This window comes from Meles meles, chromosome 19 (genome assembly GCF_922984935.1).
Source record: "Meles meles chromosome 19, mMelMel3.1 paternal haplotype, whole genome shotgun sequence".
In the NCBI taxonomy this organism is placed as follows: Eukaryota; Metazoa; Chordata; class Mammalia; order Carnivora; family Mustelidae; genus Meles; species Meles meles.
In genome coordinates, this window is record NC_060084.1 from 23,079,464 (window position 1) to 23,092,688 (window position 13,225).

At 39.0% G+C, this 13,225-nt stretch overlaps 1 protein-coding gene across 3 annotated transcripts in view; it reads left to right on the plus strand.

Moving 5' to 3' along the window:
• Positions 1 to 13,225, plus strand: part of CDH8 (cadherin 8) — a 383,236-nt gene that overhangs the window by 279,970 nt on the left and 90,041 nt on the right. The gene's annotated exons all lie outside the window — the stretch shown is intronic.

The following is a 13,225-nucleotide window of genomic DNA, read 5'->3' on the forward strand; positions in this document are numbered from 1 at the left end:
CCCTGCATTCTTGTCACTACACTCCCTTTCTGCAACTACCCTAGAAATCAACTTCTGACTCCTCCTAATCACTATGTTAATGCCCTGTGCCCACAGAGACCTTTTTAGTACAACAGGGCTCAAAATGTGATAGGAGACTCCCATTACCTAATATAAAAACCACTGGCTTTTTGTTTTGTTTGTTTGTTTAGCAGACAGAAGTTAGGCTATGTGTGGCAAATTATTTTGGCCCAGGTAGTAAAGGAAAATCCTTTCTGCTAGTATATGGCTTTATAACTCCATTTCTAATGGTATCTATATCAAGCTCACATTTAAAGCCAACTATTGTGTAACTGTAAGAGCTATGTACTTTGGAATGAAGCATACATTAATTTTAAACGCTATATTTTATCAGTATTTGAGATAGTTTTCTATGCCTTTGTGTTGCCATCTGTATAATGGATACACACAGTAACTGAATAAACACTATCTACCATAAGCTTCCTTTTTCCCCTTCCCTTTCTTTGCCTTCATTTTCCATGTTACTTGGAAACTACACTCATTGTTATTCATATGATGAAATGATTTGTTTAACTGCCTTAATACATTAGGCAATTAATTCTTTTTTAGTTGGAGCAAATTCCAATTCTTTCCTGAGAAGAAATTATAATGAAGGTTTATGTGCAAGAAATGAAAAGTTACAGGATCTTTTTATTCACCCATAGTTATAAAAAAATCACCTGGGCAGGCATTATTTGAAATTGCAAAATTCTGAATTGTTCTTATGTTACTTAATTAGAAATAAATATGGAAGTTGAGATGAGAAACTACCCTGTGGAACACATTAGTAGAGTTGTTTTTGCTTTTATGGTTTTTTTTTTTTTTTCCACTACAGAATTCTGAAAGCAATATCCTCACTAGTCCAAGAAATTTGTAGGGGAAGGTCCTGAAAACATGTATAAGTCAGTCAATATGATTATGGGAAAAACTACCGTAGTGCTGTGAAGGCATGACCTGTAACTTCAGTGTAGCAGCAAGATGATGTAAACTTATTGTAACAATTCCTAGTTGAGTTCACTGAGTGAAATCTAGGTTTAACTTTATTCTGACTCATGTTTTCCCCCATCAGTTCAGTAAACAGCAATGTCTATTTTAAATTAATGATTGGAACATCTATTAAAAGCTATCTCTACTCTCCCACTGAGTATTTCACCTGCCTGTACCACCACTCTATTCTGTGACTGCATACTTGCCGTGGTTAGAAACACACTACCTTGGGACCATTTTTTCTCTTGAATAGCTGGAAATAGGAAAGAAACCACTTTCCTAGAAGCTAGAGCCAAGTCTTACTTTTTGCCTAGTAAAATGCAAAGTTCCTAAAGCGGAGGGAGAAAAAAAAAGAATGTTCATATGATGTACTTTCGGTTCCCTGGAAGAAAGGCTATGGAAAACACTGTCGAATTAGGCACCAAAGTGCCAAGACCTCAGCAGAATTTGAGTGAGGAACGAGGTAACTGGAACGTTTGAGGCAAAATTCTTTTAAAATCCTGCACTTTGCTTAGTGTTTTCAAGTATGATTTCCTCTAATCTTCCCATTACCTTCCCTAGATACATATTATCTTGACTTCGGGGAACTTACCAGCTACAGTTCTCTAGGCAAGATCCAACGGTGAACAAAAAGGACCTAAAATTCCTACCCAGATGGCATTTACGTGGTTTCAACGATAACCAGAGTTTGCCAAACTGTAATACCTGCTTACTGGTTGGCTTAAAGTGTAAATTACTAACAGAGGGGAGAAGAGGACAGATTCTTCCTAGAAAGAGATCTTCGCAGTGTATCGAGTATGGCAGGCATGAATGCCGTCTTCTAAACCCTTACTAGATCCACGGTATAGACAGAGAATCGAAGTTTCTTAAGGTATTTTCTCACCATAGTTCTGGAGTCTTTTGACTTTTTTTTTTTTTTTAGATAATAAAAGTTTAGAGCACTAAACCAGATCCACTCAGTCAAAACTTATGAAAATTTCTGATATTCTGAAAATCTCATGAAAAACTTACCTTTTCATTATAGATGTTTCAAATTAAGTTAATTTCCATTTTTACCCTGAATGGTGGTGTCAGTTTAAAGGGCCAGAATTCACTACACTCATTCGTTTCCTCCATAGAAATGCAGTTAGGGGGAAAAATTGACATGTTTCCCTCAAAATAGGCTATACCCTAGTTACAGCATCACTTGGCATGAGTAAATGGGACATCTTTGACCTTTGGAAACCATTACTCTGATCACCCCTGTACTCTGCTGAGAGTAGATACAGTTTTTTAGCAATCACCAAGAAAAAAGGAGCCAGTCTCATTTCATTTCCATATTGGGAATAAATTCTAAGGTTCAAATGGTTAGATTTGTAGGTAGAGAAAGAGAATTGATCGAACTCAGAAAATAGAAAAAGAAGGCCCACACCCCTGTAGCTTGATACTACACTCCTCTGCATTGTTTGGAAGCAGAGGGGAAAAGCAGTTGGATGGTAAAATGATACCTAGAAACACTATACACTTTCCCATTTTTCTTTACTTTACCAGGCTTTATGTTTTTTCTTAAGTGTCATCTCTACCTGAGAGCACACCTCCTTTAACATACGAATAGAATATGTGTTTGTTTTCTGTTTGGTATTTCCATGCCTGGAAGAGTACCTGACCCCTACGAGGTATGTAGTCAATGTTTGTTGAGTAAGTAAAAGTTGGACGAGTTGCTTTCAAAATTTACAATTAACATTTTAAATGTTTGAGAATTAGTTTTGACTTCTCCATAAGACTGTGTAAAAATGAAACCACTTGACTATAGACTAAGTGTGCACTAAAGACCACATCATGTTAAGATGGAGATGATGACAGCATTCTCATGTGGCAGGCAAAGATCATCAGTGGAGTAGGGATTGGGTTTTCAAGTCAAATTTCACTATGGGCACTAGATAAGGCTTACACGAAGAATACTCAGAGCCTAGACTTCAAGTGTACACTTTTTCCTAACACATGATGGAGTTCAAACGTGCACTAAAGTGGTCTTCTCTACTGGTTGATTCAAGTCCTTTGATGGAGAAAATCTACATCAAACTAATTTATGTTCTAAGAGGGATGTTCCAATATATAGGGAAAAATGAGTTTGCTTTTAACCCACATAACTTTCTTCCAAGACCTCCCCCAGTCATGCCTGGAAGGGGACCACCACAAGCAAGTGGATTATTTGCAACAGCAAAATGTTAGATGCCTACGGTAGAATTTAGCATTTTGCTTGCAATGCATTTCTCTTGCATCTTTGTTTCTTCTGCTGGTATGTTAAGGAAAAAAACACTTCAGTTTTGTCTTTGAACTGATTTGTTACAAATGGAGGCATTTCTGTAACACCCAAGGCTTTTGGACCTTGTTTTTGTTTGTTTGTTTTTTACTCAATTTATGAACCTCTGGAAAAATTTTCCTGGGCACTATTATATGTAGTTATTATGCCAACAACACTGAAGGCTCCAATATTGGCCTGCATTCTCTGACTTTGCCCAAACGTTTTGAAATAAGCTTGACACCTTGTGTCCCTGTCAGCAAATTTTCATGATCGATATACTGTGCCCAAGAAGAGTTGATTAACCTTCCTTTAATGGGATAGGTATTTTAAAAGTGAGTTTTGTGAAACTGGTCCCTAATTTTTACCCACAACTGAAAAAAATCCTAGACATTCTGAGCTGCATGATGGCATTCTATACAAGGGTTCTGTACTGCCTCTGCCAATACAATAGGGAAAAAAACACAAAACAATGCTTGTTACATATTTCATCCAATAGATCATTGGAAGTTTCAGTGTAAGAACACATAGTATGTTGTATCCAGTTACCTTTCTGATACACCTTGGTAGATGATCTTGTGGATGCCAGCAGCTGGACCGAGTAATGATGTGTAGATGTAGGTATATCTACATTTATATTCACGTACGCAATCCTTTCCATGTTAACATCTGTGAATAAATCAACATCCATATTTTAGTCACATGACACGGGTGATAGGTTGTACCACAATCATTTCAACCACCTCTGCTGTTTGAATTATGTATTTGTTTAATTCATTATCATATATGCTCTATCTTGGTTGACTGTTGAGTATAGCATAATTTACTGTGGCCATAGCATAGATTGGGCAAAGACAATCTCTAGATCAGTTGGGGTTTATAGTCAGAGCATTCATTCAAGATAAAACAGTTTTAATTACACTTTACAAACTCTGCTGGTCACTAATGCACAATTAGGGTCATTTTATAGTACTGTCTTGCCCTTTGTTCAGCAACTACAATATGACTTACAGTTTAATTTTTAGGGGGAAATAATGGACCTAGCATACCCCTCTATGATGGGGAAAAACACACATTTTTCTTGTGTCTATGATAATAGCTTATTCTGACTAACTTTCCCAGTGATAAGCACTATAAATTTAGGGGAATCACTATTTGAAGACAACCAGTACCTAAGCCAAGATACCAGAGAAGAAACAAAGTGAGATGACTTCTAAATTTATCTCCACTTATTCTCTTCAGGGCTTTAACTGATTCAGCTCACAAGGCATAGAAACCAAGCAGAAATCAGTGACCTGGAGTTTATCGTGGTTTCATAGGACTATGGAGATAAAAGTTAGGAGTTCAGGGTCAGCACAGTGTCTAGAAAGCCGAAGGACAAGTCTATAGTGAGAAGTAATTGAAGAGAAGAATCAGAGTCTTATGGGTGACTTCCTATAATGCATTGACCAAATCTTAAGACGTACAGGAGCAAGATGATTTGCAACCTATCAGAGGGCATGCACTAAGAGGTTAACACCTAAATAAATACTCTAAGTACCTCAGTGAAAAGGATGGGCTCTAGAAGTAAGAGACAACCAGAAATTAAATCATCCCCCACAAATTCTTATGTCTAGTCTTGACAGCTTCAAGATCTATCCCTATGAGGAAAAATCAAACCCTCTCTGAAGGAAGATAACACCTTTTCATATCTTCCTATTTTTAATTTTCAAATTATAATTTTCAATTCACATCACACAATTTCTAAAATTCAATTAAATCAGGCATGGCATAAAAGAAAATCAAACCACCAAAACTCAGAAAACTGATGCAGAAAAATATGCAGGTTGTATTGGAATTATCAGATGAAGACCCAAGAGTAAATACGGTTAGTATGTTCTAAAGAAAACCAAAGGAGATGGTAATGAGCTGGAATCTATAAAAGCAAGCAAAGGAAGGTACAAAGCTTAAAAAAAAATCAGTAAAATAATATAAACAGAACACGAGACTAGCAGAAATATGGAAAAAATGATTAAAAATTGGTGCCTCCTAAGACACAAGTTATAGAAGTCTAAACATATTCTAGAGTCTAACATATTCATAGTTAGTCTAACTAACATTCTAGAAAAAAGCAGAATAGGGAAGAAGAAATAGCCAAATCCTTTAATTGGGCAGAAGACCTCAAGCCATGGATTCAAAAACTATCAATTAGACACATAAAAATAATATTGCTGAGAAACAAAGACAATGAAAATCTTAAAACCTGCACATACTGTCTCCTCAATTAAGATATTTAGAATTCAAAAACTGACAGCTAATATTATAGCATAAATTGTGAAAGAGGGAAAAATGGCAAATTAAGAGTACAAGGAAAATATCAAAACAAAATTGTATATCAAGAAATTGTATATCAAGAAAAAACTTTTTATTTTGCAAAGTACTTAGTACAATTTATCCTCAGTAGTTTATTACTAATAATCATCAAAAAAGAAAATGTTCTTCAGACAAAAAGAAAATCAACCTAAATGGCAATACAGTAATGTTGAAATGTGGGTAGAGAAAATGGAACTTTTACTATTTCATAATAGAATGTCTTGCCATGTGTAAATTAGATAGACATTTAAAATCTTTAACAAAAACAACCCAGAAACAATCCATTTGAAAAGTCCTCACATTCTACATAAAATTTTTAAAACATTAACTTTCAGGAGGATGGCAGAGTAGAAGCACCTTAAGCTCACCTTGTCCCAGGGCTACAACAAGATAACCCTCACCTTAGTGTATTTAACAAAAAGGCCCAGGGATTGGCAGAACAAACTGTACAACTCAATGTAGCAAAGAGGCCACATTAGAGAGGATAGGAAGGACAGACATGAAAGTGAGCCCAGCTGTCCTGTAGGACAGTACAAGTGAGGTGAGGGAGAGAGCCATGAACCAAAGGAAGGGAGAAAAACAGACCCTCACACAAGGGAGCCCTCATGGAAAAACGAGTCCCTGTAAAGTTCGGCTTTGAAAACCAGACGGTCCAATTTTTCTGAGTTCTTAATAACCAGTAGGACATAAAATCTGGAATTTCAAACATTAGTGGCCTCATCAACATGCTACTCAAGTCCTGGTGCAGCAAGGCTCCTTCTGTGGCTCTCAAAGCGCGCGACTGCCAGTCCCCTGACGCGACAGAACTACCACAAAAAACATGGAAAAGCCACAAAACAAGAACAAAAGGGCAATAAATACCTATCTCGGCCACAGCCCTTATGGGTTAGTGCTGCAAGCCTGGCAGTTTACACACAGCCCCAATAGAGGCCAGCACCTCTCCAGAGTGACTCCTGTCCTGCACAAAAGAAAAGATAAACCACATACACCAGTCACAGGCCACACCAGTAGACTGGAGGCACTGAACTAGTCTGACTACAGGTTGTGTCCACCAACCAAAGCTCCTCAAGGGACAGTGGAGAGAAAGGACCCTGCAGTAGGGGGCTCCTCCATCTCCGACAAACATCTGGTAGGACTCCACTCAAGCCCCAGGCATCTACGGACAGGTCCACTAACACCACACAGACCAAATGCTGCCCATGCCAGGCAAAGAGAGCCATTGCAGCTGACTGCACTAAAGGAAAAAGTGGCTCATCCAAAAGTAGGGCACGTGAGCCACACATAGGGGATACCCCTGAAGCACCAGGCTCTGGTGAACAGGGGGTACTATATAGTAGGATACCGCAGGGCCTCTTCTCAAGTCTACTCCTTTCCAGTGCAGAAGATGTAGCTATATTTCATAACACAGAGAAATGGACACTGAGAGACCAAATGGGGAGATAGAGAATTATGTCCTGAACCACAGAACAGGAGAAAACAAGAGACCTAGGCAAAATGAAAGTGATAGCGAATTTAAAGTAATGATCAGAGTTATGAGACTTGAGTAAAGAGCAGAGGACATCAGTGGGACAACTACAAAGAGATGGAAAACATAAGAACCTATCAGATGAAAAACAGTAAATGAAATTAAAACTACACTTGATGGAGTACATAGCAGGGTAGACAAAATAGAGGGATGAATTAGTGACCTGAAGGATAGAAAAAAGGAAAAAAATTACTCAGGCAACACAAAATTTGATAGCAAACTCCGTGACTCTGTGAAGCATAGTAACATATGCAGTATAGGGAATCCCAGAAGGAGAAAAGCGAGAAAAGGGGGCAGCAAATTTTAAGAAATAATAGCTGCAAACTTCCTAATCTGGGGAAAATGTCCAGATCCTAGAGACAGAGCAAATCCAACAAATTGAATGAGGGCCACAGCCAGACATATAGTAATTGGCATGGCAAAAAGTAATGATAAACAGACCAACCACAGGAGACTTTTAATCTCACAAAACAAATTGAGGGTTGCTGGGGGGTGGGAGGTAGGGAAAGGGTGGTTGGGTTATGGACATTAGGGAGGGTATGTGCTATGGTGAGTGCTGTGAAGTGTGTAAACCTGGTGATTCACAGACCTGTACCCCTGGGGGAAATAATACGTTATATGTTAATAAAAATAACTTTAAAAAAATTTTTAAGGACAAAGAGACAAAAGTTACACACAAGGGAAACCCCATAGGCTATCAGCTAATTTTTAGCACAAACTGTGCACGCCAGAAGGGAGGCTTGATACATTCAAAGTGCTGAAAGGGAAAAATCTGCAGTCAAGAATGCTCTATCTTGCAAGGCTGTCATTCAAAATAGAAGGAGACAAAAGGGTACCTTCAGTCTACCCTTCAAGAAATACTAAAGGGGATTCTTCCAGAGGAAAGCAACCACACATGAGAGAATGACAAATGAGTGTATCTGTGAAGTATGTAAAATATGACAACATGGGTAAAACATGGTGGAGAGAAGGGTAAAGAATGAGCTCAAACTTAAGTGACCATCAACTTTAATACAGAGTGCTGTATGCAAAACATGATAGACCAAAAACTGAAGAAAAATGAATCCAAGCGTATCTCTGAACAAAGTCTACTAATCGTTAGGGAAGACAGCTAGAGTACAAAGGATCAGAGAAACACTGTAGAAAAACCACAAAACAAGTAACAAAATGGCAATAAATACCTATCTTTCAACAGTAACTTTGAATGAAAATGGACTCAATGCTCCAATCAAAATACATAGTGTGAGAGAGTGAATTTAAAAAAACAAAACAAAACAAAATACCCATGTATATGCTTCCTACAATAAACTCCTTTCGGACCTGAAGCCACCTGCAGATTGCAAGTAAAGGGATGGAGAAACATTTACAATTCGAATAGACATCAAAAGAAAACCAAGGTAGCAATACTTATATCACACAAAATGGATTTTAAAACAAAGACGATAACCAGACAAAGAAGGATACTATATAATTGTAAAAGACAATCCAATAAGAACATGTAATAATTATGTATATTTATGCACCCAACAAGAGAGTACCCTACTCCTCAGAGGGAGGTTTATAGCAATTCAGGTCTTTCTCAAGAAGAAAAATCTCAAATACAACCATAACCTTATACCCAATGAAACTAGAAGAAAAAACAAAAACAAAAATCCCCAGAAGGAAGGAAGTAAGGCAGTTAGAGCAAATAAGTACAATAGACACACCACGACCACCACTACCACCAGCAACAAAACAGATCAGTGAAAGCAGGAGCTGCTTCATTGGGGAGGGCGGGGGGAACACAGTGACAAACCTCTAGACAGACTTATTAAAAAAACAGACTCAAATGAATAAATTCAAAAAGCAAAGAGGAAACCGAACAACTGACACCAGAAAAATACAAAGGGTTATAAGAGAATACTATGAAAAATTGTATGCCAACAAGTTCAACAACCTGGAAGAAATAGATAAATTCCTAGAAACCTATCATCCACCTCCCAAAGCTGAAGCAGGAAAAAAATAGAAATTTTGAACAGATCAGTTACCAGCAATGAAATTGAATCAGTAATCAAAAAAACTCCCCAAAAATCAAAACCCAGGACCAGAGGGCTTCACAGCTGACTTCTTTTGAGCATTTAAAAAGAGTTAATATCTTTTTTTATCAAACTATTGCAAAAAGTAGAAGAGGAAGGAACACTTCAGATTCATGCTAGGAGGCCACCATAATCCTGACCATAAAACCAGACGAAGACATCACACAAAAAAAGAGAACTATAGGCACATGACAGGGATGTCCACTCTCACCGCTTTTGCTCAACGTAATACGGGAAGTCCTAACCACAGCTATCAGACAACAACAAAAAAAATTAAATAGAAAATATCCAAATTGCTAAGGAGGTTTTCCCCTATTTGCAGATGACATGGTGTTATATGGAGAAAACCCTAAAGATCCTCCAAAAAACTATTAGAACTGATAAATGAAGTAAATATGCAGGATGTAAAACCACTGTACAGAAATGTTGCATATCTGTATACTAATGAAGCAGCAGAAAGAAATTAAGGCAGAAATTCCACTTATAATTGCACCAGAAATAGCAAAATGCTTAAGTATAAACTGAACCAAAGAGATGAAAGAGCTGTGTCTGAAAACTATAAAACACTGATGAAAGAAATTGAAGACACAAATAAATGGAAAGATATTCCAAGAACAAATATTGTTAAAAGGTCCATACTACCAAAACAACCTACAGATTTAATGTAGTCCTATCAAAATACCACCAGCATTTTCACAAAACTGGGAGACATAGTCCTCAAGTTTCTATGGACTCACAAAACACCCTGAATAGCCAAAGCAATCTTAAAAAAGGAAAGCAAAAAGGGAGGCATCACAATTCTGACCTTCATGTTATACTACGGAACTTTAATAATCAAAATGATATTGTACTGGCACACACACACAGAAAAGACACCTAGACCAACAGAACATAATAGAAAACCTGGAAATAAGCCCATAATTATAAGGTCAATTAATATTTGACAGAGGAAGCAAGAATATGCAATGGGAAAAAGTCCTACACAAAAATAAATTCAAATGCATTTGGGACCTATATGTGACACCTGAAAGCATTAAGAACCTAGAAGAAAGCATAGACAGTAAGTTCTCTGATGTTGTCACACTTGATCTTAGCCAAAAGGCCGAGAAGCGATCTGATCTTGTCTATAGCAACATTTTTCTAGGTATGTCTTCTAAAGGCAAAGGAAATGAAAGCAAATGTTAACTACTGGGACTACATCAAAATAAAAGGCTTCTGCACAGCAAATGAAACAATAAAACTTAAAGGCAACCTACAGAATGGGAAGAGAGATTTGCAAGTGACATATATGATAAAGGGTTAGTATCCAAAATATATAAAGAACATATACAACTCAACACCCAAAGCCAAATAATCCAATTAAAAATGGGCAGAGAACATGAATAGACATCTCTCCAAAGAAAACCTACAAATGGTCAACAAACATGAAAAGATGCTCAACATCAATGATCATTAGGGAAATGGAAGTAAAAGTCACAATGAGGTTATCTCCTCATACTGTCAGAATGGCTAAAATAAAAAACCCAAGAAAAAGTTATGGCAAATATATGGAGGAAAAAATCCTTGTGCACTACTGGTGGGACTGCAACGTGGTACAGCCACTGTGGTAAACAGTGTGAACGTTCCCCAAAAAGTCAAAAATAGAACTACTCTATGATCTAGTAATCACATTACTAAGTATTTGCTTTAAAAACATAAAAATACAAGGATGCCTGGATGGCTCAGTTGGTTAAGTGTCCCAGTCTTGATTTTAGCTCAGGTCATGGTCTCAGGGGCTCATGAGATCAAGCCCTGTGTCCTCCTCTTCACTGAGTATTGAACTTGCTTAAGATTCTCTCTCTCTGCCCTACACCAGCCTGCTTGCACTCTCACTCTTTTGGGGGGGGGGGGGAGACCCACATGGTTTGCGCTCACCCACACACAAACACTTAATTCAAAGGGATACATGCACCCCTGTGTTTATGGCAGCATTGTTTATAATAATCAAATTAAATAAGCAGCTGAAGTGTCCATAGGTTGATTAATGGATTAAAGGGTATATGCACACACACACACTCTATATATGTGCGATGAAGTATTATTCAACCGTATAAACAGAATGAAATCTTACCATTTGCAGTGACATGAAGCTAGAGAGTATGATGCTAAGAGAAAGACAGATACCGTATGACTTCAATCATATGTTAAATTTAATAATCAAAACAAATGAGCAAAGAAAAAAAAGGCAAGAGAGACAGAGATAGAAAAAAAAAAAAAACAAACAAACCAAGATACAGACTCAACTACAGAGAACAAATTGATGGCTACCGGAGAAGGGGTTGGTGGGTGGATGGGTGAAAAACATGATGAGCTCTGGGTGATGTGTGCAACTGTTGAATAACTAATGTAGCACTGTATGTTACCTGTACTGATAAAATAAAAACTTCTAAAAACATCAGTGGACTCAGTTCTGAGGGAGCCAGGATGGCCTGAGGAGACTGAATCTTTGTCCTTGGAGAGACAGCACAGCAAGTAGCTTGCAGGAATCAAGCACAGAAGCAGAAGTTTGAAAATCACCTGGAGCACAGGGATGTGGGAGTGGTTTACTAATCTCAGCACATGGATGCGGGCCTGAAATTCTTCCAAGACTTCTCCAGGAGCAGAGGAGCTGGCGGGCACCATTTCCCATCCCCATCCCCTAGCATTAACACAGAACCACCTGGGGTATAACAAGCGCAGAGCCGGTACTTGCTACCTAACTTGCTTACACTGCACCGCCACTGCCCACCCCTTTCTATGGACATGCCCCCTCCAGCAGGCATGCCTTGGCTCAGGTACTACAGGCCCCTCCTGCAGAGGACCAGCACAGGTCTTGCTAACATTGTGCCTCCTGCCCTCCAAAACTGCAGATCCTCCTCAACCAACACAGCTGCTCGAAGTCAGGCCAGCAGTAGGTCCCCTCTCGCAGAGGACTGGCATGCAAACACTGCTGCAACTGCATGCCCCACCCCCCACGCACTGTCAATCCACAGCCCCCACCACCAGGATGCTTGTGGCCAGAGCCTACCCCATGTGGTACCACAAGCCTGGGAGCGTGCAAAGCTGCCCAACAGGGGCCAGCACCAGTCTAGAGTGACTCTTGCACCGGGGAAAGGGAAAGATCACCACACAGACACATACACACAATGCGCGCACACACACACACACACACACACACACCAGACCAACTGTATTCCCAGCAGTGAGCTGGGATCACACAACTGGTCTGACCACAGGCCCCATCAACCAACAGAGGCTTCTCAACACAGGAGAAGCACCCTGCAGTTTGGTGCCACTGCATCTGTGGCAAATACCTGGTACCATTCAGCCAAAGCCCAACCAAAGCCTCAGACAAGCCCACTACCACTACAGGGAAAAATCCTGTTCACAACAGGGAAAGAGACACTGCAGACAACCGGATGGAAGGAAAGACAAGTTGTCTGGTCCACAACATAAGGATGCACCAAACATACATGGGAGATACCCTGACGTGCCAGATCCTGGTGAATGGAGGGGTGGGGGGGGAGCACCACACTGCAGGGGGGCATAGGACCTCTTTCTAAGGTCACCACTTTAAGAGCAGGAGACGCAGCTAACTTTCTGAACACATAGAAACAGACACAGTGAATTAAAATGAGGAGTCTGAGGAATATGTCCCAAATAAAAGAACAGGATAAGATCATAGCGAGAGATCGAAGCATACAGCGAGAAGTAATATGCCTGGTAGAGAATTTAAAGTTATGATCATCTAGATATTCACCGGATTTGACAGAAGACTGGTGGTTATCATTGAGAGCTTTAGCAAAGCGATTAAAAAAGAAAAAAAAAAGGAGCCAATCAGAGATAAAGAACATAATAAATGAAATTAGAAATATACTCGGTGTAATATATATAGCAAAGTAGAGGAAGCGGAGGAAAAATGAGGGCCTTGGAGGACAGAGGAATGGA